Source organism: Aquarana catesbeiana, linkage group LG03 (genome assembly GCF_042186555.1).
Source record: "Aquarana catesbeiana isolate 2022-GZ linkage group LG03, ASM4218655v1, whole genome shotgun sequence".
NCBI classification, from domain to species: Eukaryota; Metazoa; Chordata; class Amphibia; order Anura; family Ranidae; genus Aquarana; species Aquarana catesbeiana.
Genome location: NC_133326.1, coordinates 290,443,697 through 290,469,585, shown reverse-complemented (window position 1 = coordinate 290,469,585; position 25,889 = coordinate 290,443,697).

Below are 25,889 nucleotides of genomic sequence, written 5' to 3'. Positions count from 1 at the left end.
AGGTTTCAGTGCTGCACTCTCTATGTAAAACGTGTGAAATATACAATTCTTCCCAAATGTGCAAAACAAATATGACAATAAAGCAATAAAGATGAATGAAAACACGCTGGGGGTCATTTACTGGTTTTAACCACTTCCTCATTTCATTCCATTACCAGGCTAGCAGCAGTGCTAGAGTTCTCTTGCCTGGAGTAAAAACCCCTGGGGTGCATCTGAGCTGGCGTCTTTATGATATTCATGATAAGCATTGATTGTCATCCTTTTGAGTAAGTTGCCAATTGTCTTTTTTAACTAATAAGAGTTTCCTATTGCTACACTTAGTTTGACGGCCTCTTGTGTCCCCCCAGTCCGATAGCGCACTATCCCAGGGAGAAGGATGGCAGTTTCTGAGCCAAGGTCCTCCATATGGTTGCCACCTTTTCTTCAAGTCAAAACCAAACACTTTAGTGGCGCACAGCAATTTTTTTATAGTATAAACTATACATATATTTCACAATTAAATAACATTTCTAATCATATGAAGTTAATCACACGAGTCCCCCTTTACATCAGAATCCACAGAGTTCCCCTTTTACATCTGAATCTGCAGAGTTCCCCTTTACATCTGAATCTGCAGCGTTCCTCTTTTACATCTGAACTCCCAGAGTTCCCTTTCACTGTAAGGCGGAACTCTGCAGACTTTGATGTAAGGAAGAGCTCTGGGGACTCTAATATAAGGAATGCTCTGGGAACCCTGATTTAAGGGGGAACACTGAGTACTCTGATGCACAGAAAGGACTCTGATGTAAGGGGGAACACTGTGGCCTCTGGTCAAAAGGGGAACTCTGATGTAAGGGGTGCTCTGAGAACCCTGATTTACCTTAGTGTACAGACTCAGAGGCAGGAGAGAGAAGGGGGGAGACTTTAGTCACAGACAGGGATGGATGATGAGCTCACTCACCTCTTGGCAGTCAGCACCTCTCATCCAGATGTATCTGAGGCTGCTGGACTTCACAGAGGGGTAGGGGTGGGAGGAAAAGGAACAGATCAAGCCCTCTCTCCTCTCCCATCTGTATGTGCTGGCTTTTGGCAGTGTGAAAGAGAGTGTAACAGACACTCTCAGTTTAGACAGCTGGAGCCAGCAACCCTGCTGGGAGGCCATAGTCCAGTCTAAACAAAGTGTCCTGGTTTCAGGCAGTCTGAAACCTGGACACATGATTCCAAACCCGAACTGTCCGGGTGAATCCTGGACAGGTGGCAACCCTAGTCCTCCATGATGCGCAGTCTCTTTGCTTTTCTCAGGTCCCACCTGATTGTGCTCAGCTATGTCAGGCTTCCATTCAGTCAGCAGCCCCAGTCTTTTTCCAACACCCTGCTAGACCTTTTGATTGTCATCCATTTCTCTCAGCAGCCTCCAGACACCCTCTCCTTGCTTTGTTGCACCAGCCAACCACCGTCCTTCAGGATAGATCCAGACCCAGCTAAGGTGGCTGCCCTTGCTTTGGAGACACTTCATTACCGAGCATTACAAAGCAATCTCCTTAAGGATGGTTGCTTCACTTCTACATTAAATATTATTCATTTTAACCCTGTCAAAACTGCAGAAGTATAATACAGCAGCAACAAAGGAAGAAGTTCCACAACAGTTATCAGCTACAATCCAGGTTACATATATATAGTGTTATTATATGCATTATATTATATACAGTATGTATACAGTATACTTATATTTATTATTATTATACAGGATTTATATAACGTTAACAGTTTGCGCAGTGCTTTACAACATGAGGTCAGACAGTACAGTTACAATACAATTCAATACGGGAGGAATCAGAGGGCCCTGCTCCCTAGAGCTTACAATTTAAAAGGGACTGTCAACATTATGTATACAGTATATATGTATATAATGTAATATATATACAGTAGAGAGAGAGAGTGTGTGTAACAATAATGCATATTCCCTGTAAAAAGAAGGTTCTATGTAGTTGCCACTATCAAATTGATTCCAAAGACATTACTTTGCTATGTGCAGTATATAATATGTCGATGTAAACACATATATGAAATGACATAGTATGTAGAAAAGGTAATAAGGAGAGAAGCACAGAATCTAAAAGTTCCTGGATGGGTTGTCAAGGGAAATGAGATAAACAGAAATTGGTAGGGGTAACGAATCTGCATTAATATTTTTCTCATTAACATTGCCTGGATCTAGTTGTATTCCCTTGCCAGCTTATCAAGTAAAAAAAACATCATATGCGTTAAAGGGAGTTAAAAATAAGATACTGTTAGCACCGAATCCTAAAGGAAACCCAGTGCTCTTAATTAAAATGATTATACATTGCCTTGTGATGAAGTATATTAAAATCTGACACAATTTCAACTTTCTAACAGTGATATATAGGGTGTAATCATCAGAGGTGTAGAGGGGGCATCTATTCCTGATCCTAGGAGGTTTAGGGAGCAAACATAAAATATTTTCTATTGAAAAATATCTTAAAAGAAGTACACATAATGATGGTACTATAAATATGTATGGCAAAAACTTCAGTGGGCTGGATTTTTGGCCCACTTCCATCAGAAAGTTTGCATTTGTATGTGATTTTAAAGGGGCTGTAACACTGAATTGTGGAGACAGAGGAACAATGATAAAGTTGTATCAGAAACTTTAAAGTGGTGTTAGAACCAAAACCAAAAATGTAATATATTGCAGCGTACCAATTCATGGGCATCCGCATAACTTTTTTCAGGGGAGGGGCATCAATTTAACAACTTCAGCCCCGGAAGATTTGGCTGCTCAATGACCAGAGCATTTTTTGCGATAAGGCACTGCATCGCTTTAACTAACAATTGCGCGGTCGTGCAACGCTGTACCCAAACAAAATTGACGTCCTTTTCTTTACCACAAATAGAGCTTTCTTTTGGTGGTATTTGATATCTCTGCGGTTTTTATTTCTTGTGCTATAAACAAAAAAAGAGCAACAATTTTGAAAAAAAAACACAATATTTTGTACTTTTTGCTATAATAAATGTCCCCAATTTTTTTCTAAAAAAAGCAAATTTTTTTCTCAGTTTAGGCCGATATGTATTCTTCTACATATTTTTGGTAATAAAAATCGCAATAAGTGTATATTAATTGGTTTGCGCAAAAGTTATAGCGTGTACAAAATAGGGGATAGATTTATGGCATTTTTATTTATTTATTTATTTTTTACTAGTGGATTTTTATCGTGACTGCGACATTATGGCGGACACATTGGACACTTTTGACACATTTTTGGGACGATTGACAATTATACAGCGATCAATGCTATAATAAACTGCGTAAATGTCACAGGCAGGGAAGGGGTTAACAATAGGGGGCGATCAAGGGGTTAACTGTGTTCCCTGATTGTGTGTTCTAACTGTAGGGGGAGGGGACTGACTAGAGGGGATGACAGATCGTGGTTCCTAGCTATTAGGAACTCACGATCTGTCTCTCCTCACAGAACAGGGATTTGTGTGTTTACACACACACGTCCCTGTTCTGCCACTCGTGCCTGCGATCGCTCGTGGCCAGCAGTCATTGCGACCGTCGGCCACAAGCATCGGCACCCGATAGCACCCACTTAAAGGAGCAGACGTACAGCTACGACGGCTCGCGGGAACATGCCGACCTGCCGCAGTATAATGACGGCAGCTGGTTGGCAAGTGGTTAAGGTCACCCATGCTCCTCCCCTTTTTGACAATGTCATGAAGGGGAGGGGCTTAGTCATTATCACATAAAGCGCAGGCATGCAAAGGTTTGAGAAACCTGATGCAAAAGCTTAATAGAAGGATCAAGCTGCCATTGTCTGATTAGCAATTTCTAATCTGTTTTTATGTCTATAGAGGTTTCCACTACTGACTTTTCTTTCTGAAAAAATGTCAGCACACCTTGATCGCAATTATAAAAGTAGTGCTGTTAGATGAGCTCCAGAATATGGACACAGGCTGCCTCACCTCAGGTAGGTGCTGGTGCAGGTGACCAGCTCACACTCAGCTCTTCAGGTGTGCTCCCTTCCTTCCCTCAGGCTTTGAGCCGTATTGCCTGGAGAAGATGGAGGAGGTGGGTGGGGCCAAAATTGACCAAGCGCGAAAGAGGAAGAAGTTCCTCCTCCACTATGAATGCCGGAGACACGCCTTGGCCTCATGATGTGACGTCACTGGTTGCTAGACGCCAGAGGGCAGGCGAGTCTAGCAATCAGTGCAACAGGCGGCAGAGAGTCCAACAGAATACGTGCAATAAGTGCAATAAGAGAGTCTAGGGAGTCGGGCCGCCGCCGCTGCTGAATGTAACAGTAAGTGACTGCCACAGCTCCGGCACCCCCCCTTTGCAGCAGCTTGCGGTGCCTGGGCACAGTACACCCTGGCACCCATCCAGGATCGGCCCTGAGTGTCCATGTGCTGCCTTCTTGCTCCAGGTGTCTGTGTGCTGACATCTTGCTCCAGGAGAGGTGGGGCACTTGCCCCCCATGTGGACACCCATGTACCAATCCTTAACCACTTCCCTACCCGCCTATAGACATATGACGTCCATAGATGGGATCTCCCATCCTGGGTGGACGTCATATGACGGCCTCGGGTTCCCGGCCGCCTAGGGGGCGCGCGCGTGCCCGCCGCGTTGCTCGGTACCCGGTGCGTGTGCCCGGCGGCCACGATGTCCGCCGGGCACCCGCGATTGCCCGTTAACCGGGCCGGACCGTGGATCTCTGTGTGTAAACACAGAGATGCGCGTCCTGTCAGCTCAGAGGAGAGCGATCTGTGTTCCCAGAACGGAGGAACACTGATCGGTCTCCTCCCCTTGTGCGTTCCCTCCCCCTACAGTTAGAAGCATTCCCTAGGAAACACATTTAACCCCTCCCCTCCCCCTAGTGGTAGAAAATGCCCGGTATTGAACCGGTTAAATGTGGTGGCTTCATAAGTTTTCTTTTTCTAGGCTTTTTTTAAATTTATTTCATCTGATGATCTGGCCAGTAACACACTTCCTCTCATAGGGCTTGTTTACACTTGCTTAAAATAGTTATGCTTATCAAACACGCCTATAGTGTTAATGCATGTTAATTAGCGTCTAATGAGCATTTAAAAAGCTACCCTAAATGTCCTATGCGCGTTTGTGGCACCGGTAACATGCGTTTTTGGCATGTTTAAACAGCACCACCAACGCCTATTATTAACTGTAATGTACTACTGCGCCGCAACCAAATGCCGCTGCATTTGCGGCGGTTTACCATAGACTTGAATGGAAGGAGTTGAAGTGTTTTAACTCCTTTCAAATTCGACATGAGGCTTAAAGCGGGGTTCCACCCAAATTTTGAACAATATCTGTATGTATTCTCTTCCTTGCCTAGATGCTGACATGCCGTTTAAAAAAATTTAAATCGCCGTAATTACCTTTTATTTTTCTATTCTTCTTTGCACTTCCTGGTTCTCCTCCCGTGGGAGTAGGCGTGTTTCTAGCCTCTCCCAGACTCCTGGGAGCTAGTCTCAGGCTTCCCAGGATGCCACTGAGCATGTACGGGAACGAGCGGTGAATGCTGGGAGCACAGCATTCACCACATCCAGGAAATAAATGCTTGTGGGCTTCAAATGCCCACAATGAAGATGGAAACCGCCTGCAGTGAATAATATAAGTTATTCTTTCCGACGAAATCTGACACAGGCGGACATATTACACACAATATGTGAGTATGTAATGCTGAGAAGAAAAGTTTGTGAATGAACTAAAAAAAAAAAAAATGATAGATAGGTGGACCCCCGCTTTAATTTTTGAAGTGAAGCAATGCTAACGCTTCATGTTTTGATAGCATGTTTTGTGTGCTGTCCATTTTTTTTATTTGCATAGGCATTTGAAGGGTGCTTTTAACTCCCCGCAAACGCCTGCTTTTAATGCCAGTGTGAACTTAACCTTAGGGTGGCTGCAATCCACTGAAGGAGCAAGGGAGACACCTTTGGACAGCAGCAATGTCAGTTAGATGCTAGTGTTAGAAGCACTAGCAGATTTAGATGGACTTGACAAACACATTGAAGCTGAACTCTGGCTATAGTTTTTATGCAGTTACAGCAGTTTTTCTCTTTTGAGATAAAGATTTTACAAAAATGAATAAAGGCTGACAATTGTAAGCTCCCCTGTCAATGTTAAATGGTTTGTCTCAACCCTCTCTAACTGCTACTTTGTCTGGCCTGTTTAAGGAAATTAAAAAAAATAATAGACTTAGTGGCTGAATCACCAGGTGAAAATAAAGGAAAAAAGTCTGGGCAAAAAGGAAACGAACGCAGCCACCACATCTAAGAATTGGTAAGCTGCAATATACAGTACAAAAGATTTATTTTTGGTTTTAATAAGCAATCACAAGCAGTATGAACATGACCTACACAAGTGTGACAAGCAGAGCATGATCTTCTGTTAGATTCTAATGTATGTCCTGCGTGCGTTTCCTTGGCTGGTTGTTTCTGTCTTTATCCAAAGCACCATTAGACACTGGACTTTATAAAAACATCAGTAGCGTTAGCTGTAGAAAGCTGTAGCTGTAGACTGAGTTTTGCATTGTTTCTGCAGTAGCATTTTTCTGTGTTTTTTAGCTGTAGAGTTTTTTTGGCTTTTTTTAGCAAAACTATACTCCCACAAAAGCTTATGGCTCAATAACGCTGATAAATGCTGAATAGCCACGTTTTTCAGCTTTTTTCAGAGTTAGCACGTTTTTACAGCTGAAAAACTCCTCTCAAAACCCACTGGTTCTGGGTTTTATTTCCAACCAGAAAACGCCCCTGCCAAAAAACACTGGTAACAGCCTATGTGTGGATGGACACACAGGATAACATACTGGGGAGTTTACTGGCGGCTTCAGAAAAAAATGCCAAAAACAGCAGCTGTAAAAACGTCCAGTGTGCATGAGGCCTAAAGCAGACCTTACCTTAAAGATAATGCTTAAAGATAAGGTGGCCAGATTTTCAACAGGAATTTCAGGGACACCCAACTGACCATACCCACTTTTATTAGGAGTGGAGCAGAGGTGGAGCAAGGGGCAGAGATAATATCAGCATGCCAAGCATGCTACACCAAATGTTGGGTGTGGCCAAAGTGTGCGGTTAGAGCAGCTTAAAGGGGTATGGTTTAATATTACCTAAGTCTACTTTGCTCTGGGTCACCAGTACATAACATGCAGAGTGTAGTGGTCAAAAGTAAGTAAAGCACAGACTGCCTCCCAAACTAAAATTCCTTCCTCCTCCCAATATAATCCTCCACACCCACATGGCAAATTCATCTTCAGCACAACCATAGTTGCCAACATTGTAAAAAAAAAATGTGGGACACTTTTGTGGCTGTAGGCGGAGCTGTCCAATAATTAGGGGGCGGGGCATTCACCAGCAGGCGTGGCCTATGAAAAACAGGCAAGTGCGGCGCGCGAAGCGAAAAACGGGCGTGGTTTACGCGAAATTGTGGGCGTGGCTTAAATGGGCGTGGCTCTAGAGGGTGTGGTTAGAGTCTGAAATGAATGAGGGATGGAGAGGGGGAGAGAGAGGGAGAGAGAGGGAAATGACGGGACAGCAGGCCCAGATCCTACACAATAGAAATATGTGTATTCTAGAAAGTTTAACAATCAGCAGATAAAGATACTCCAAACACCTGGTGTTAATGCTTCAATCATCCCGGCACCATGGTTGTTATGGTGTCAGGATGATTGAAGCGCATTATTTCTATTATTACATTGTAATATAAAATGAAATCATTCAACTCACCATAATGCAGAATCAGTGGGATCCCTGAGCGTGTCACCTGCCACGTCGCCTGCCACCAGCCGTCCGTCCTTGCTTCAGATGTCCGAGCAGAGTCCGTCCTTGCATCAGGTTCCCCCAGCGGAGCCCCCCTCACACTAGGAGTCCCCGGCAGAGCCCCCCTCACATCAGAAGTCCCCAGCGGAGCCCCCCTCACATCAGGAGTCCCCGGCGGAGCCCCCCTCACATCAGGTGTCCCCGGCGGAGCCCCCCTCACACCAGGAGTCCCCGGCGGAGCCCCCCTCACATCAGAAGTCCCCAGTGGAGCCCCCCTCACATCAGAAGTCCCCGGCGGAGCCCCCCCTCACATCAGGAGTCCCCGGCGGAGCCCCCCCTCACATCAGAAGTCCCCGGCGGAGCCCCCCTCACATCAGGAGTCCCCGGCGGAGCCCCCCCTCACATCAGGAGTCCCCGGCGGAGCTCCCCCTCACATCAGGTGTCCCCAGTGCCCCCGCCTCACATCAGGTGTCCCCAGTGCCCCCGCCTCACATCAGGTGTCCCCAGTGCCCCCCCCCTCACATCAGGTGTCCCCAGTGCCCCCCCACTCACATCAGGTGTCCCCAGTGCCCCCCCACTCACATCAGGTGTCCCCAGTGCCCCCCCCTCACATCAGGTGTCCCCAGTGCCCCCCCCACTCACATCAGGTGTCCCCCCCTCACATCAGGTGTCCCCAGTGCCCCCGCCTCACATCAGGTGTCCCCAGTGCCCCCCCCTCACATCAGGTGTCCCCAGTGCCCCCCCCACTCACATCAGGTGTCCCCCCCTCACATCAGGTGTCCCCAGTGCCCCCCCACTCACATCAGGTGTCCCCCACTCACATCAGGTGTCCCCAGTGCCCCCCCCCACTCACATCAGGTGTCCCCAGTGCCCCCCCCACTCACATCAGGTGTCCCCCCCTCACATCAGGTGTCCCCAGTGCCCTCCCCCCCTCACATCAGGTGTCCCCAGTGCCCCCCCCACTCACATCAGGTGTCCCCAGTGCCCCCCCCACTCACATCAGGTGTCCCCAGTGCCCCCCCCACTCACATCAGGTGTCCCCAGTGCCCCCCCCTCACATCAGGTGTCCCCAGTGCCCCCCCCTCACATCAGGTGTCCCCCCCTCACATCAGGTGTCCCCAGTGCCCCCCCCTCACATCAGGTGTCCCCCCCTCACATCAGGTGTCCCCAGTGCCCCCCCCCTCACATCAGGTGTCCCCAGTGCCCCCCCCCCTCACATCAGGTGTCCCCAGTGCCCCCCCCCACTCACATCAGGTGTCCCCAATGCCCCCCCCCACTCACATCAGGTGTCCCCAGTGCCCCCCCCCCCACTCACATCAGGTGTCCCCTGTGCCCCCCCCACTCACATCGTGTCCCACAGCGGTGCGCGCGCTCACCCCCCACCTAGAACCCCCGCCCCTTTCCATAACAGACTGGCAGCGGGGCGGGGGTAGGCGGGGCGAGGCGGAGCGGGGCGGGCCGAGGCGGGGCGGGCCGGGGCGGGCCGAGGCAGGCCGAGGCGGAGCGGGGCAGGCCGAGGCGGAGCGGGGCAGGGGGTGGGCGGCGACGCAGAAGCTTCGTCTAGCCCCCCCCCAGCCGTCTTCCTGAACTCCAACAAAATGGCGGCCGGCGGAGACAATGTCTCCGCCGGCCGCCGACCTCTAGCGGCGGCGGCGGCGGCGGTTTCAAAAACCGGAACCGAATTTTTCGGGACATTTCCCGGGACGCCACAAATCCGGGAATGAAGTCCAAGTCCCGGGAATGTCCCGGGAAATTCGGGACAGTTGGCAGCTATGCACAACATCTCCCTTCCCTGAATTGTGCTCACTGGACCTTGGCATGGCATTGCTGGTCCCCTCAGTCAACCATCTGCTGGTGATTTCCTTCCCCTCATCTCAGGGGGTAGAATCTACACAGCTACAGTAGACACCATATACTTGCATGATGGAGAGGAGTCTGTGACATCATGCCCCCTCTCCAACATCCCGCTGCCTCTCTGCACAGGGAATCACCAACACACTCATGTGACAGGTCTTGCCCTAAGCTACATTTAGAGGTGGCTTCCTGTAGAGAGCTCTTCAATCACAATCCGGTCCACTATAGTAATGTCACAAAGTGCCATTGGTGTCTACTGCTCACTATTTGCACAGCACAACCCCTTTCCCCTTCCTTCCAGGGCAGTTGCTCCTCCTGGATGCCCACCCATTGCCTTTTCTGACCATGTACTCCAGCGCAGGAAGAATTTACCCCCTTCCTGACCAGAGCACTTTTTGCGATACTGTGTCGCTTTAACTGACAATTGTGTGGTTGTGCGACATTGCACCCAAACAAGATTGACATCCTTTTTTTAATACAAATAGAGCTTTCTTTTGGTGGTATTTGATCACCTCTGCAGTTTTTATTTTTTGTGCTATAAACAAAAAAAGAGTGACAATTTTGAAAAAAAAGCAATATCTTTTACTTTTTGCTATAATAAATATCCCCAAAAAATATATAAAAAAACGAATTTCTTTCTTAGTTTAGGCCAATATGTATTCTTCTACATATTTTTGGTAAAAAAAAAAAAATCGCAATAAGCGTATATTGATTGGTTTGCGCAAAAGTTATAGCGTCTACAAAATAGGGGATAGATTTATGCCATTTTTATAATTAATTTTTTTTATTAGTAATGGCGGCGATCTGCAATTTTTATTGTGACTGCGACATTATGGCGGACACATCGGACACTTTTGACACTATTTTGGGACCATTGTCATTTATACAGCGATCAGTGCTATAAAAATGCACTGATTACTGTATAAATGACACTGGCAGGGAAGGGGTTAAAGACTAGGGGGCAATCAAGGGGCTAAGTGTGTCCTAGGGAGTGATTCTAACTGTGGGGGGGATGGGCTACCACTGACATGACAGCGATCACTGCTCTCAATGACAGTGACAGTCATGTCACTAGGCAGAACAGGGAAATGCCTTGTTTACATCTCTCCGTTCTGCCGCTCCGTGACATGATCGCGGGACACCGGCGGACATTGAGCCCGCGGTTACAGTCACGGAGTACGCATCGGGCGTGCGCACATCCACAATGCCGCGTCTTAAAGGGGACGCACACGTTTGCACAGTTATGCCATTGTGCCAACGTATATCGTCGTACACTGGTCGGCAAGCGGTTAAAGTGATCCTAAAGTCTTGTTTTTCTTTTCTTTGAAAATAACAAACATGTTATACTTACCTGCTCTGTGCAGTTGGTTTTGCACAGGGCAGCCCCGATCCTCCTCTTCTCAGGTACCTCGTCAGAGCTCCTGGTCCTCCCTCCTGCCGAGTGCCCCCACAGCAAACAGGTTGCTATGGGGGCACCCAAGCCGAGCCACAGCTATGTGTGTCCATTCAGACATGGAGCAGCGGTTCGGCCCTGCCCCTCTCTCTCCTCATTGGCTAACAGACTTTGACAGCAGCGGGAGCCAATGGCGCCGCTGCTGTGTCTCAGCCAATCAGAAGGGAGAGTCCCGGAGGGCCGAGGCACTTGAGCCCATCGCTGTACCGAGATGGGGCTCAGGTAAGTATTAAGAGGGTTGAGGGGTGCTGCTGCACACAGAAGGCTTTTTATCTTAAGGCATAGTATGCCTTAAGATAAAAAAAAAGCCTTCTGCATTTACAACCACTTTAATGGCTCCAGGCCCAGATGTACAGTGCAGGTCACCATCACAAAGAAAAGCAAGGGGACAAATAATCCAAATCCTTTACCCCCACAAAAATACTTAAGCAGAGAGAGGAAGGACCGGGTAGAACATGTGATATCAGCATATGACTTCATAAATAAAACCAGATGCAGCTGGGAGTAGACACAGTGCTCCCCTCCCTCCTCCTGCTCCAGATCATGTTCAGAAATGTTGCTAAAACAGATTACACTGCAGCTGCCCAGGCCAGGGGCACCATTATTGAAGTTAGAAAGGAATTAGGGACACATTCTTTTAACCAGGGACAAAATCAGGGAAGGTTTTTTTTGCTGGGGGCAGCCCCCTAAAATCAGGGACTGTCCTCTGAAAATGGGGATATCCAGTCACCCCACTTAAAGTAGAACTGAAGTCTGCTAGGTGTGTCACATGCTGAAGGCAAAAGGTGCTTGTCACCAGTGTTGTCTGTGGTCTCCTTGCTGCTGATCTTTTCCCCATTACTGACTTATGCCGCGTACACACGACCGGACTTTACGGCATACTTGGTCCGGCGGACCGGAGTCCGTCAGACAATTCGATCGTGTGTGGGCTCAAGCGGACTGTTCTTCCCCAAAAGTTCGACGGACCTAGAAATGAAACGTTTCAAATTTTTTCGACGGACTCGAGTCTGGTCGAAAAGTCCGCTCGTCTGTATGCTAGTCCGACGAACAAATACCAACGCTAGGGCAGCTATTGGCTACTGGCTATGAACTTCCTTGTTTTAGTCCGGTCGTACGTCATCACGTACGAATCCGTCGGACTTTGGTTGATCGTGTGTAGGCAAGTCCGTTCATTCGGAAAGTCCATTGTAAAGTCCGTCGAAAAGTCCGCTGGACAAAGTCTGCCATAAAGTCCGCTCGTGTGTATGCGGCATTACAATGCCTTGTTCCGCACTCTGGGGGAGATTTACTAAGAAGAAGGCAGTTCATAAATTCATTGGTGCTCCGGAAAACTCATTAATCGAACGTGCGAACTGGTGCACATTGAAGCGCAAATAGCGATAATAAATACCCGCATATGTAAACTGCAACTAGTGCTAGGGTAACTGTGGTTTTCTCATTAATAATAGCGCACGCCCAATATAATTAGTTAATTTCATCTCATTGGATGTGTCTTGTTAGGCAATTAGTAGGTGTTCTCAGTTAATTAGCCTATTTGATGCTAATCTCATTCCTATCACTTCTAATATATCTTTGAAATTTTTTTTTCTTTTTTTTTTTTTACCCAAATCTTTCAATACATTACAAAGAAGAGAGAAGTGTTTCTAAACCCAATAAATTAATATTTTCAGATCTTGATCTTTACAGGTGACCATACACTGTAATCAGTTAAATATCTTAATCAGTTAAAAATCTTAAATAAATTAGATTTATTGCAAGAGCCTGTTTGATTTCCTATAATTTGAATTAATTGTTCAAGTGCATCTTCCTATTACCTATTTTGCCTAAATATCGAGTTGTACAGAGATTGGTCAATCAGATTGCATAGTGCATGACCATCTTAAGTGTCAAATTTGGAATGTAGATGTGCCATGACCCACTTGTATTTTCCTAACGATATTTCTTGGGCATTATACAAGGCAAATGAAAAACCACCTTTTTTCAAGACATACTAGAGTGATCAGGAATCTTCAAACTATGGCTCTCCAGCTGTTGAGGAACTACACATCCCATGAGGCATTGTAAAACTCTGACATTCACAGACATGACTAGGCATGATGGGAATTGTAGTTCCTGAACAACCGGAGGGTCGTAGTTTGAATACCCCTGTGCTAGACCATTATTATGCCTCCAGAATTGGGAGTGTGGCATCTACCCAACTTCTCTCTGGTGGTGAACACAAGAACCTACATCTATATATATTTAAACACACAGTGAAGCAGGAAGCAATATACATTGGCCCGGAAGTGAAACTGTACACAGGAAGTAGGTGTGTGTTTTGAGGCCAAATCATTTAGACATATACACACATGACCCACCCCATGTAAAAATAAATAAAAAATTATCTTAATTTGCAAATAAGGATCAACTCTTCCTCAGAGAACAGTGAGCGGGGCATGGTGGGTGGAAGAAATTCACAGCAGGACAAGCAGCTTCCTGGAGGGGTGTGATGTCATTCCGCCACTTCCGGAACCAGATATGCGGCTTAGGTACATACCTCCATGCACACAGCAGTTGCACCTCTCACATACACAGCGGTCGCGCATCTAGCTGCAGGAATTTTTTTGGAAATTAATAGTAAAGCAGATGCAGATTTCCAGGACTGGACTAACAAATGTTTCTAGTGAAAGGCAACTAGTGTTTTCTATTAAACAAGGTCTAAATGGGCCAATGACATGCATCACAGTTGAACTTAGGAATGTGTCTTTGCAAAGTTAAACTAAATGAAATACTTTCTTATTTTTGCTTGGGGATAGAGTGCGGAGGGATTAGAAGTCTTGTCAGTTTTTGGGGATGTCTGCACCCCGATAGGGTGAAGACACCTCCCAAATGTTGCCAGTTTCTCCTTCAAATTTATTCACTTCCTGCTATATAGCCAAACAGGATGTGAGGGTAAAACCCTACCATTGTCTTTCCTTGGGGACACACAGGTCAATCTAAATAGTTTCCCCATTAGGTAAATTGCACTCTAGCATTTTGCTGTGTACACTCCAAATTATTAGGTGTCCTGGACTTTATTTACTAAAGGCAAATCCACTTTGCACTACAAGTGCACTTGGAAGTGCAGTTGCTGGAGATCCGAGGGGGACATGCAAGGAAAAAAAAAAAAAAAAAACAGCATCTTTGCTTCTACGTGATTGAATGATAAAATCACAGTACTTCCCCTCAGATTTACAGTACACTTATATTGCAGAGTGGATTTGCCTTTAATGAACCCCAAAATATGTAATAATTTGGGGTGGACACAACAATGGGGTCACTAATTAGATTGACCTGTGTGTCCCCAAGGAAAGACATTGGTAAGGTTTTACCCTCACTTCCTGTTTGGCTATGTGACAGGAAGTGAAGCCAATTTTCAGAAACCCAACCTAAAAAAGACAAACAGGGGTTCTAACACAACACTAACTTGGTTTCCCTCAAATGCCCACAATTAGAATAGGATTGTCTTGAGCTTGATTTTAGCTCAGTGCTCTAAATCAGTGCTTCTCATCCCTGTCCTCAAGTACCCCCAACAGGCCATGTTTGTAGGTTTTCCTTCATCTTGCACAGGTGCTTTAAATCAGAGTCAATGGCTTGGTATTTTGGACAGCTATTTTAGCCAAGATAAATTCCGAAAATATGTCCTGTCGGGGGTACTTGAGGACTGAGGCTGAGAACCACTGCGCTATAATGGAAAATTGAATACTTACCTCTCTGTAATTTTCTTTTCCTGGTGCCTATCCGTGGCAGCATACGCACAATCCATGCATATGCTGCCATGAAGGCACCAGGAAAGTAGCTTTTAGACAAATCGCACTTTTTTTGTTTTGCCACGCCAATCAGCCTAGCCTAGGAAATCTGTTGAATGAAAATTGTTTGGGGGGGGGGGGGGGGTGTAAAATGCATTACTTGGATTGAGCATGCATCTGTAAAACAAATTATTGACAAAACACATAAAACATAAAAATTTGCTGCAAATTTTATTGGTCAACAAAACAGGACTTGGAAAAGAGCAAGGAAAGCAAAATATATGTACGTTAATTTGTGACACTAATGCCCCGTACACACGGTCGGACATTGATCGGAGATTCCGACAACAAAATCCTAGGATTTTTTCCGACGGATGTTGGCTCAAACTTGTTTTGCGTACTCACGGTCGCACAAAGTTGTCGGAATTTCCGATCGCCAAGAACGCGGTGACGTAAACCACGTACGACGAGACTAGAAAAGGCCAGTTCAGAACCAAGCGCGGCACCCTTTGGGCTCCTTTTGCTAATCTCGTGTTAGTAAAAGTTTGGTGAGAAACGATTCGCGCTTTTTCAGACTCGTGGCTTTCAGATAGTTTTCTGCGGTTCAGTTTGTGCTTGTGGGTTTGTATCTGCTCTTCAGTGTGTGCAGTCAGTTCGTATTGGAGTTTTCTGAGCGATCTTGTCCGCTCGTTGCTGTTTTTCAGGTCGCTCTTCACAGGCCTTGCTGTTCTTCAGTGCGTTCTGTTACTTCGTTCTGAGCAGCCGACCGTTTTCTAGCCATGTTGCGTATACGTACTCCTCGTAGAGTTCGTGCTGTGTGGGAGCTTGGTGTTGGGGTCCTGACCTTGACACAAGTCCAGCCCATGAACAGGGTGGGGAGGAGTTCATGGACCAAGAATTGGTTGCTTCAGTGTGACCAGTTCTGTCATATGCCTTTGCTCCCTGAGATCCGTGAGAATAATCCTGATGATTTCAGGAACTTTCTCAGGATGACGGACCCCGTATTTCACTGTTTGTTGGCTTCGCTGACCCCCTATATCAGCAGGCAGGATACCTGCATGAGGCAAGCCATCACTCCGGAGCAGAGGCTCGTCGCTACCCTGCGGTACTTGGCGACGGGGAGAAGCTTGCAGGACTTGAAGTTCTCGACAGGCATCTCCCCCCAGGCTCTGGGGATCATTATCCCAGAGACCTGTTCTGCCATCATTCAGGTCCTGCAGAAGGAGTATATGAAGGTAAGATTTTTATCCTTTAATATCACATTTTATTGTATATAATGTTTGCTAATATATTGTATTTCTTTCCTCATTCCCTAATTACCATGATTGTAATATGCTGTGAATGTCCCCTTTGTCCTCATTCATGCTGGAATTTTATGTAATTTTTTTTTTTGTCCTTCATACATATTTGCCTTCACTTATCTCCCCAGCATGGTCTCCTGCCCCTATATTCACCTCATATAGTCACTTAACAATGTATTTTATCAGCTCCATAGTAGTGCTTTACACCCCAAACACCCCCTAAAATGTTTAGAAATGTGATTTGTGCTTTAAATTCAGGCAGAGTGCTAGAGGCTTGTTTTTGTGGTGTCCCCAAATCATTTTTAACCCTCCCTCCCCCCAACTGCTAAGTCAGCTGATCCCAATTCTCTATCTATCCTCAATCATCTATCTGCTGACTTTGCCAAACCCATACACACTATACCCATCTCTTTTGTGCTCAGATTTATGGATGAATTCCCCAAAGCATGTAGTGCAAGGGCCTGCCTGTATACTTTCAAGTGGTACTGTTTAAAGTTTTTGTATCCTATTATTATCTTCATAGGTAATAGCAGAATGTCCAAATGTGCTCAAATGTGTACAATGGTTATTTATATCTTTGTATTATGACACTTCTTACCTGTCCAGTGGGCTGCCAATAGTGTAACTAAGGAGGGGCTGTTCCAAGTAATACCCATTATTTAGGCATTCATCTCTCAATGAAGTGGAGAGGGTTACCTGTCCAAGATCCCCCCCTATAATGTTAGAAATGGCCCATGAGGGGGGGAGGGGGAATATGATAGGTGTACCTTATACTTTGGTGTTGTACAATTACCCTTAATAAATGTTATCTGGATGTTGGCCAAGAATGTTTGTGTCTAATCTGCTTTCCATGTTTATGTGCAAAAATATTAATTTTTTGTTGTTTTCCTCAACAGTTTCCTTCCACGCCACAGGAATGGCAGACTGTGGCCTCCCACTTTGCCCAGCGGTGGGACTTTCCTAACTGCGGAGGGGCAATTGATGGGAAACACGTCCACATCGTCCCACCACCCAACTCGGGGTCGTACTATTATAATTACAAGGGGTTCAATAGTATTGTGATGTTGGCGGTGGTGTCGGCTAATTACGAGTTCCTGTATGTGGACGTGGAGAAGAATGGCCGGATGTCCAATGGTGGAGTCATTGCCCAGATGGAGTTTTACAGGCGTCTCCAGAATGGCAGCTTGGACTTGCCACCTCCAGAAGAGAATGTGGAAGGACTCCCATTCATCTTCGTTGCGGATGAAGCATTTGCGCTGGGGGACCATCTTATGCGGCCATTCCCGATGAGGACCCTCACCCCGGAACAGAGGGTTTTTAATTACCGGCTGGCCAGAGCCAGAAGAGTGGTGGAGAACACATTTGGAATCATGGCCAGCCGGTTCCGCCTATTTCTTACACCCATCCATATGGCGGAGTATAAACTGAATCATATAATCCTGGCGTGCTGTGTTCTACATAACTTTTTACGTCAACATTCTGCCAACTATGCTAGCTCAGTTGGGCCTGAGGCCGGAATGATAAATGAAACAACCCTGACGGCGCATGAAAGTGGCCGTCCTGGCTTGCCCTCCCTGAGTGCCCGTGATGTCCGGTTAAGATACCTTGAGTTCTTTGCGGGTAGGGGGGCCATCAATATGCCAGACAATTTGTGAAACCTTGATCCAATAAAAAAAAAATTTGCAAATCTTTGGTGACATTTACTGCTTGTGTTTGTTTTAGCTGACCCTGACAGAAATGTGGTGAGTCCAGAAAATGGCGTGATTGTGTAACCTTACAAAGCACTGTTGGGTGTTATTTACTAAAGGCAAAGACACTTTGCACTACAAGTGCACCTGAAACTGCACTGAAACTGCACTTGTAGTGCAAAGAGGATTTGCCCTTAGGAAATAACCCCCATTGTCACAGAAAACAGCAATTACATCACCACAAAAGTGTTGTAGCTTTGAGACAATAATCCACACATTCTTGATTAACAATCTTTTTAATACCTGCACAATCACATGTGCATTTAGAAAAAGGTTTTTAAAACAAACCAACATGTTTGTTGTCTAACAATTTTTGGGGTGGCATTATCAAAAATATAAATGTCCATTTAAGATAAAACAGGCATGTGTAAAACCAACAAGAAAGACGCAAATCTTGAACTTACAAAGTTCACATTTGGTAGAACTTGAAGGCAATATCAGACATGAGTATTTAGGAACTGTGTTTGACATTGCGTTCAGATGGGGTGAAGTCACCCCAGGAAAAGCCAAATTTGGAAGATGCACACAAATTTCCCAATGTCAACATGTGCTAGCTGCCATCACGGGGGATCAAGGGACGTGTTTTGGGGGAGAAACCCCTTCCTCTCAGGTACTTTATTATTGAGGAAGGGGTTGCACCCCCAAAACGCGTCCATTGATCTCCCGTGATGGCAGATAGCACATGTTGGCACACTGTGTGCATCCTCCAAATTTGGCTTTTCTAAAAATCGCTAAAACATTTTGAACATTGTAGCACACAAAAAAAGAAAGTGATTTGTAGGGGTTTTAAACTCTACCCAAAACATCAATGATGTTCTTATCTTTTTGAATAACATCATTGATGTTTTTCTGGAGGTTTTCCAAAGCTAAATTACACCCCATGATCTCCTCGATCAGGATCTGTGCACTTTCTGATGTGAAACGATCTGGATCCACAACATCACGATCACCTAAAAAGAGAGAAACCAAACAAAAACAGGTATAAAAAATATTCCGGCATCCATCTCTTACCTGAGCCTGTGGTCGCAGACACTCACCTGTTGTGGTAACTAGTTCCACCACGTCTTCTTCCTCCTGCTCTTCTTGTGTTGGGGGGATTTCCCCTTCTTCCAGAGGGGGGGGGCTCTGGTCTCCTCGGATGAGGGGTGTCCTCTGAGTTTTTTCTCCCCTATGTAAAACAAAAATGGTATACTTAGCACACAGATATTTGATGGCAGAACTATAAATAGGAAACATTGCTTGGAAGTGGGGTACAATTGTCTATTTTGGCAGAGTTCCAAAATGTAGCATTTTCAGTGTCCTTTGTCAAGCTGCAATACTTTGCCTGTTTGGTACAAGCTTCACAGATGGAGACCCCCCTATAGTATACACTGGAGCACCTGTGTGGCCCCCCTAATAAAAATGGTGTTCTGGTGTCCCGCACTAGTGCTCCAGATGTGAAAACAGCTGCTCAGTGTCCTATCCTTACACAGAATCTAGTTTGCATTTAATTCTAGTAACAAAGCCATCTACACAACCAAATTAGTTTCATACAAGTAGGGCGTAAAAAATGTGGCCAAATGCATATGGCCAAAACAATGGTGTTTTATAGGCCGAAAGAAAAATGTTTGATACGAACGAATAATGTGCCCATGAACATGAAAGTTGCCATTTTAAAATGTACACTTTTAAGAAAAGCACATGGAGCAGCACGAACGTAATAAAGACAAAAAGGATAGGAACACAGCACAACTACTTACTTTTTTGCAGCACTCTCCGGATCTTTCTGTACTGCTCATGTTCTCATAATTTGAGGTCCGACCACCGTTTCCTGAGCTGATCTTTCGATCGTCGTACCCCGAAATTCCGGTGCAGACTTTTGACCACTCTCGCCATGATCTTGGCCTTTCTGACATTGGGGTTGGGGTCCATACTTCCCATCATAGTTGGCCTTCTTCAGGATGTCGACCATCTCCAACATCTCCCCAAAGGACATATTTGATGCCTTAAATCTTCTCCTTCTGGATCCAGACGTTTCCGGCTCCAGGCTTTCCTCCTCCCCCTCCTCCACAGCACCTGCTGTGTCTCCGCCATGTGCTCTTCCCCCACTGCACAGAACGAAAAGGGGCGGGGAATAGACTAGAAAGAACGTCAGGGGCGGGCGGAGTTACACGCATGCGCAGTGTGTATAAAGAGTAACACGCGTGCGTATTACGTACGATCTGTGAGCGGAGGAAGGAGCATCGGAGGCGCCGATCGTGATAACAAAGGTAAGATCTAAACTTGGGCCTATACTGCTTCGAAATTGAAGCCTATATTGTAACAAGATTAGAAGAGTTTGGCCTGACCTTAGGGTTTGTCTTGTGTTGTGTCTTGCAGAGAAAATGGATGGCTTCAACGACCACAATTTCCTCCCCCTGTTCATAGACAAGTACAGGGAGCTGCCCTGTCTGTGGCAGGTGAGACACCCCCATTACAACAATAAACAAAGAGGCAGGCAGCGCTGGAGAAACTGCTGGAGTTGGTGACGCCGGTGGTCCCCACAGCAACCATCCCTTATTTAAAAAACGAAATTGGTGGCCTGAGGAGCACTTATCTTAGGGAGCACAAGAAGGTCACGGATTCCCAGAGATCAGGAGCTGGAGCAGATGACATTTGTGTCCCCAGGCTGTGGTACTATGAGAGACTGCGATTTCTGTCAGACCACACTGAAGTCAGGGAATCCCTCTCCACTCTTCCTTCCACTCTTCCTTCCACCCCAGCTGAGGCTTCCGATGTCCAACCTGGGCCTTCCAGCCAGGAAGAAGTGGAGGAGCCCAGCTTGAGCCAGGTATAGCATTGTTCTACAGATTTCTGGTCAATAAATAAATTATGTTTATTAGATGTTATTATTGATCACTAATTGCTGATTGCAAAAAGTGTTTTACATATCAATAGACAGTAGTGGGCACCCAAAATTGGGACAAGAATTAAAAATGCTGGGCTCAGAATGATAGTCTGTTATATTTGTTAACATTCAATTTGCAACAGTCAGGAGGTGAAAATTGTGTGTGATTGATGAAAAAAAATACTAAAACAATGTCCCTTTTTCATACACAGGAAGACCTCAGCCAGGAGGAAGCTGTGGAATGTGGCAGCCAGGAGGAGGCGAGGCTAAATTGCAGCCAGGAGGAGGCGGGGCTAAGTGCCACCAAGTCGAAGCCTGACCGAATCGCAGGTTCCTCCCCTCCGCCTTCCATACAAAAGAGCGAGGAAGGCGACTCACATGCAGGATTCTGCACTCAAGCTCATTCAGGAGGCTTCTGCGTCCCTCCGAGCCTTACCCACTCCTGAAGAGGCCTTTGCCTGCATGGCTGCCACAAAACTGCAGGGCATGCAGGAGGGTCAACGCAAAATATGTGAGGACCTTCTGTATAAAGTCCTAAGTAAGGGGGTGAGTGGGGAACTAACACCCAATACCCACCTGAGTGAGTTGGCCCTTCCTCCAAGGAGGCATGGAAGGAAGACAAGAGAGTGATGGCCCTGGGTTCAGTCTGGTCTGGCAAAAGATGCAGTCTCTTGTATGACCACAGCCTGGGGACACAGATGTCATCTCCTGCTTTCCGGATCTCTGGGACTTCTGGACCAGACTGCACTCCCTTAGATAAGGACTCCTCAGGCCACCAATTTTGCTTGAAAATAGTTGATGTGTGCCCTGGGGGTCCAAGCCTTCATCCATTTCTGCTGTTTCTCCAGTGTTGCCTCCCTCTTTGTTTAGTTGTGAGCTCTTAATAAATGATTTTTTTTTTTTAATTATACTCTCCTATGTGTGTTTTCATTCAAAAAGGACAGTTTGTTGGTGACGATTCAGGTACATTTCTAAAGTACAATGTGAAATTAACAAGAGACAACAACACCAAACAATCTCCTACAGATTAAATATAACAACATATCAATGGTGTTGTGGTAACTTGACACACAAAACACACACAAAAATATTCTGGAGTAAAACTAAAAATACAATAAAACAAAGATCAGCCTTTAAAAAAATACAAACCCCCCCAAAAAAAATCTGCCTTAAAACAAAAAAAGAAATACAACACAAAAATAATGTTGTCAGATGTGACAAATCAAAATATATTGAGGGAATCCCGATAAATAGTAAAGAAAGAAGTTTGTGAGAAGTCTGTGTGAATATGAGCAGCAAAACTACTTCACTCTTCTCACATTATAAAGAAGAAGAGAGTGCGCTGTATTAAACCATTTTTAACATTGCAGCGTGACGAAAGTGCTGTATCCATTGCAAACGCTAAGTTTACCAGACCGAGCTGTTCCGTCTCGGAATTTCTTCTGAGCATGCGTGGCACTTTGTGCGTCAGAACAGAATTGACGCAATCTGATTTTGTTGTCGGAAAATTTTATAGCCTGCTCTCAAACTTTGTGTGTCGGAAAATCCGACGGAAAATGTCCGATGGAGCCCACACACGGTCGGAATTTCCGACAACACGCTCCGATCGGACATTTTCCATCGGAAAATCTGACCGTGTGTACGGGGCATAACAGAATATGGTTTTGAGGTCTGACCATTTTGCAGAGGAAATTAACAGGAGTTAAAAGGACTGCTACCACAAACGGACAGTCTCTTAAGGATTTAAACATTTATTAATCATAACATCTTGAGGAAGATTTTGCAAAATAATGCAGCACAGGCAATTAAATCAAAGTGAAACTAACAAACCTACAAATGACACAGATTGACAACATCAAAAATATTTCAGGGAAAAATAAATAAACAAAAGTAAAAAAATACTTGCTGTTTTACATCTGTTTTGCAAAGACATAACAAACAAAATACAAAGAGAAAATACATGTGTTACAAACTCTATAAGGACACCCAAATGTACTCTCTTGACACACAGACACACACACAGACTGACACCGCAACAACAATCGCCGTGATGCGCGCCTGCGTCATATGACGTCCGGTCAGGATATAGCAACCACTTTGCCGCCATCATTTTGCTATATGGCGGGCGGCAAGTGTTTAAATTACTAACTCAAAAAACACACTCTCTGAACATGCCCAGAAAAATCCAAGTGCTGTTCACACACAAAAAAAACCCCACAGTCCCCGAGTATGCCCAGACCAACCCAAATGCATTTCACACACCAGAAGGCACAGCAAAAAAACAAAGTCCCTGAGCATGCCCAGACCAACCCAAATGCAGCCAGTACAAAATAAGCCACCCCCTGTCCAAAATTAAGCACCAGCATGCTACAAAATTACAGCTGGGATAAACAACCCCCGGTCCGGGGAGCAAACAAAGAGCCTAACATGGGCAAAAGTAACAACAAATACCATTACCATACCAGTTATTGGCCTTAAAATGGAGCCCAGGTCCCACCCTGAGGGACATATATCAATGTCACCAATTTGGACAACCCCATAAAACTAAAATGCTAAATTGCTTAAAAGCTAGTAACTTTGGGGGGGGGGGGGTACTCTGCCTGTAAAGTAGTGCATCTGTAGCATGCATCCAAAATGCTGCTTAAAAGAAGTACGGCTTTAGAGTATCAGGGAATTAGTAGACCAGACTGTGTGGACTGCACAGAGGAAACCAGAAACGCATGTAAGTGAATGATAATGGTGTTTATTTAAATAGGTGACAAGTAAGTGAATATAAACAGTGCACAACCAACCACAGACCCACAAACAACAAATAGTATATACAAATAAATGGGAGATACCGGAATCGTAAACAAAAGCCAGGCCGAGGTCACGCACAGGGAGGTCAGCAGATAGGTAAGGACGGGAAACCAACAGGACAGGGAAAGGATGGATGGATAGGCTGCAGGACAGGGATCCAAGGTAATCAGGTAACAGGAGGGACAAGTCCAGGTAGGCTCGGGATAGGGATAGGATCGGATGGATCGGATCAGGGCAGGTCAGGTCAGGTCAGGTTCGGGATTTCAGTCAGCGAGGTCAGGGTGCAGGGAGAGAGATACCAAGGCAAGCATGTGAGGGCTTCCGGGTATTTATGAGACTGCCAGTAATTGTCCTCATGTAACACCTGAGCGCAGGAAGTGTTGTCTGCTCCATACTGCCAGGATCCATCCACTGGTGGATGTCAGTCCTGCAGCCCAAAGATGACATAACACCAGCAGGTAAAGACTCCCCTGACAGTTCCTGAGAGCAGACCTCTGTCTAGCAGCTCCGTGAAGAGCTCGGCCACTGGCCACCCCTTCCTCGGCTCTCTCCCCCCTCCCTTCTATCCCACATCCCCTACATCCTATCCCCCTACCGTCACAGACCTACTCCAGACGCCGTTCTCAGTCGGCCGGCCGCTCAGGACACTCCGCGGCTCCGGCCCAGCCCCCCCTGCATCACCACGCCAGTCCCTCTCCCCTCTGACTCTCCGGCGGCCACCTTCAGCAGCCGGTCGGCCGCTCAGGACACTCCGCGGCTCCGGCCGCCCTCGGCAGGCTAGCCCGCAGCTCTCCACTTCTCCCCCTGCAGCATTCTGCCGGTCCCCCCTCTACCCATCCGGACGCCGCCTAGTCAGCCGGCCGCTCGGGACTCTCCGCGGCTCCTGGTCGGCAGGTTACAGCACTTACCGTCCCCCTCTACTGACCAGCCGCTCCGGCGGGTCCGCACCCCTCTTCCTACTGACCATCTTCACCGGACGGTGTGGGCAACAACGTCAGGATAGCCCGCGGCTCGGGCCTAGCCGGCGGCCATCTTGGTACTCCCTCTGCCGGCCAGCCACGGCTTGGGCCCAGCCGGCGGCCATATTGGTACACCCAGTGCCAACGGTGCAGCATCCGAGGACCCCCTCCTGAGGCCATCAGCCCCCAGCCACATCACCGCCCGATTGGACCCACTACCCCCTAGTCCATCTATTCAGCCAGACTCCCCCCCCTCTGTGGCCTCCACCGCAGCCGCGGTCTCAATCACCACGTTCTAGCCGCTAGAGTCGGTGGGACAGACCACGGCTGCAGCCTAGCTCAGTCAGCTTGCCACCACAACCCCCTCACTGTTGTCCAACAGAGCCCCGTGCCCCTCTGCACCGGGAATCACCCCTCCTGCTACTGGACCTCACTGCGGGGGCACTAGAGATTCACCGGGGGCCAGTCTACCTCAAATCGCCTGAGACGCAGCCACCGCACCACCTACCGCACCAAGCTCCCCCTCCTTCACCTTCCGGACCTTCAGCACAGGTAAGCCACCGGGGGCACTCGAGAAGTTGATCCAGGGGCCCTTGTCCGATCGCCCCTCGGGGGGGTCAGGAAGGAATTTTTTCCTCGACTGCACCATTGGCCTACGCAGCCAGGGGTTTTTTTGCCTTCCTCTGGATCAACGAGAGGGAGGTAGGCAGCCCACCTCCCTCCAGTACCTCCGCTCCAACACTCAGCCGTCACTCTCACCACTCCAGAGCAGTGGTCAGCCATCCGATCCCTCCATCCCCCTGCAAGGCTATCATCGCCACACCAGTGCCTTCGTCATACAAATTTCTTTTCTAGCAACGCCGCCTTCCGCATCATGTGCAACTTCAAGTACACAGCAGACACCCTCCACAGGCTAAGAAACACGGCCGCAACTTTACCGACCACCACGCAAAAAAGACTAAAAAAAGAACAATTACTAAGGACCAACCCACAATCAACCATCAAAGGCAGGGAGACACCGATCCAACCGCAACAACTAGCATGCGCCCTGATCAACACCAGATCTGCAGTCAAGCACAGGCTGGAAATCCGCGATTTCATCATCGAAAACAACATAGACTGCCTCTTCATTACAGAAAGCTGGCTAACTTCCGACTGCAACACCATCCTAACTGAATTGGTGCCCAAGAACTACAGTATCCTATCTGAGCATAGAATAGGAAAAAAAGGAGGAGGTCTAGCAGTGATTTTCAAATCGCACCTGGGGTTCACCAAACCAAACTTACAGAACTCAGTGCCTTTCATGGAAACACTCTCACTGCATCTTCAAACAACACCTCAAGACACCATTCACATACTACTATGCTAC